The sequence below is a fragment of the Mus caroli genome, chromosome 5 (assembly GCF_900094665.2).
Source record: "Mus caroli chromosome 5, CAROLI_EIJ_v1.1, whole genome shotgun sequence".
NCBI lineage: Eukaryota > Metazoa > Chordata > Mammalia > Rodentia > Muridae > Mus > Mus caroli.
Genome location: NC_034574.1, coordinates 24,376,129 through 24,378,812, shown reverse-complemented (window position 1 = coordinate 24,378,812; position 2,684 = coordinate 24,376,129).

The following is a 2,684-nucleotide window of genomic DNA, read 5'->3' as shown; positions in this document are numbered from 1 at the left end:
CTTTGAAGACGAGGATGGAGGAGAGGGTCTCACTGACAAACCTCTTCCACAGAATCCACTCAAGGAAGAACACAAGTGCTCGGGTTACCTTGTACATTCTGTGAAGGTGTTTCTCTGTATATTCAGCTGTTAACTCTGACTGGCAGAGAGCTATGGCCCATCACCAGGTTTTCTAGTTTGTAAAGATTCGCCTTCCTTACTTGCTGATTGGCTTAATAAAGAGTGGATACCCAATAGCTGAAGCAGGAAGGGAGGGCAGAGCTTTCAGGCAGAGAAAAGGTCTCTAGAAGAATTGATAGAATTGATTTGCCATCAGGATGTGGAGAGGAGCAGATGAACCAGGGCTGAAAGAGTGGTAAAGAACTAGCCATGTGGCAGGACTAGAATAGTCAGGATAATATAGATAGAGCTAGCTGAGAATCTGCCCAGCTAAAGCCCTCAGCTATAATAAACATTAATAAGTCTCTGTGTCATTATTTAGCCACAGGCAGTTACAATAAAGTCCTGCTATACACAAGGAACATGGCTTGGTGTCCCTAAACAGGGCCAGGCAGCAAGTCCAGGGTTGTCTCTTTCCAAAAGGACATAGAACTAAAGGAGGGATGTGACATACCCCACCCCCATCCCCTGCCAAAGACACAGGAGGGATCAAAACCCCAAGGAATTTTACATAATTTATTTATTTTTACTTTATGTGCACCGGTGTTTTGACTGCATGCATGGCTGTGTGAGAGTGCCAGGTCCTCTGGAACTGGAGTTACAGAGTGTGAGCTGCCATGTGGGTGCTGGGAATTGAACCTGGATCCTCCAGAAGAACAGCCAGTGCTCTTAACTGTGGAGTCATCTCTCCAGCATCCCAATCACACAGTCAGTCAGCTCAAAGCACACAGTGTGTGGATCAGGGGTCACTGACTTTCCCACATGCAGCTTTCAAGGATGCACAAAGTGAGAAGGCAGCTTTTAATTCTCTTCAGCCAGGGCTGATTAAATGACCTTTGACACAACCCACATCCCTAGAGCCTCACTGGCTCCAAGTAAGCAAGGATGTTTCTAATCCTATCACTAAGAAATCAGAAAGAAGAGTGGAAAATTTTAAATCCTAAAACAAGGCATAGAATTAGGGCACTTGTGAACAGGAACAATCAGGACTGAGAGCCATAAATTGTTATAGTTTTGGTTAAAGGACAGATTGCATAGCCAGATTCAGTCTGCTTCTCTCCTGGCAACTCAGTACATAACAGAGTGGATTGAAGGATGGCAGGTGAAGAGGAAATAGAAGGAGCTGCCCCTGCCTCTACCTGTTTATTTTCCTAAGAGTTGTCTTCAGCTTCTACCCACAATCCTTCAGAATCAAGCAAGCTAGGGCTAATCTAAGGAGCCACATACAGGCGAAGAAAGTACCAGTCTCTGCCCTGACAGCTACCAACGGAAGGATATCAGGGAAGTTCAAGTATTGTCTACAAAGTGGAAACTGTAATTTGTTTACTTCATAGGACTTTATAAAGCTCACAGGACACACCGTGTGTGTGCTGCACAGCAAAGCTCCAATGGTGAAGGCTTGCATATAATAAAATAAAAGAAGTATGGATACCCATCCAGCCTAGGGAAAGGAATGAAGAGCACCTACCAGCATAGGGAATGGAGTAGGGTGTACCTATACTATCCCAGGTAGAGAGCTCAGCCTCCTCTGGAGACACCCATTGCCCTGAGGTGGGAGAGGCTTCTGCAGCTCTCAGTCTTGCTGCCATAGGCTGTGGCTGAGGAAGCTCTGGCATGTGAGTGGGGTGGGTGGAGATAGAGCCGTAGAAAGGTCTGCAGTGATTACACCATGAACAGCTCTCAAATACCAAGAGAGTATTTCCTACATCTACCAGCCCAGGGATGGTACAACCCTCAATGGGCTGGGCCCTCCCCCCTCAATGGCTAATTGAGACAAATAACTTACAGTTAGATCTCAGAGAGGCAATTCCTCCATGGAAGCTTCTTTCTCTGCGCTGACTCTAGTGTGTGTCCAGTTGACACACAAAACCAGCCAAAACACAAGTCAAACCCATATATAGCCTCATAACCTGTTCTCTTAGCCTATGTTCTCCTAGCATAGATTCTGTATCCATATGTGAGTACTGTTGACCTGAGGATGAGTCCCTGACTCCCAGCCACCCAATCTAGGCATTGCTTAACACCTAGAAAGGAGGCACCTACGATGGACATGTTCCCAATTGAACTTGGTATGAGCCACAGCAGCCAGCAGAACAGACTACGTCTGGATCATCTGTCCCCATGGAACAAGGTGAGATTCATAGCTTCTGAAACTTCTGAAATTATTGGTAACCATTTTTCCCCTTAGTGGCCACCAATGGTGTGTGACAGGAACATCCAGTCAATGTGACCCTGCTACTCAGTACTGATGGCCCCAGATGACTCTATTCCAGTTTTATCCTTCAGTTCAAAGAAGAGTCTTGCTCTTCACTCGATCTTTGACAAGATGGAGCTTTCAATCTTATCCCATGTCCTAGAATTCAAAGAACTGACTTATGTTAAATACACAAGCACTCCTTTAGCAAAAACTGTATTTTAATTGACTACTGAATCAGCCTTTGGTAATGTTTTAGAATCAAGTTCCATGATTTCTTGTGACAATTATCATCTGCTATTCATATGAAATTTGAAATTCTTTTGATTAA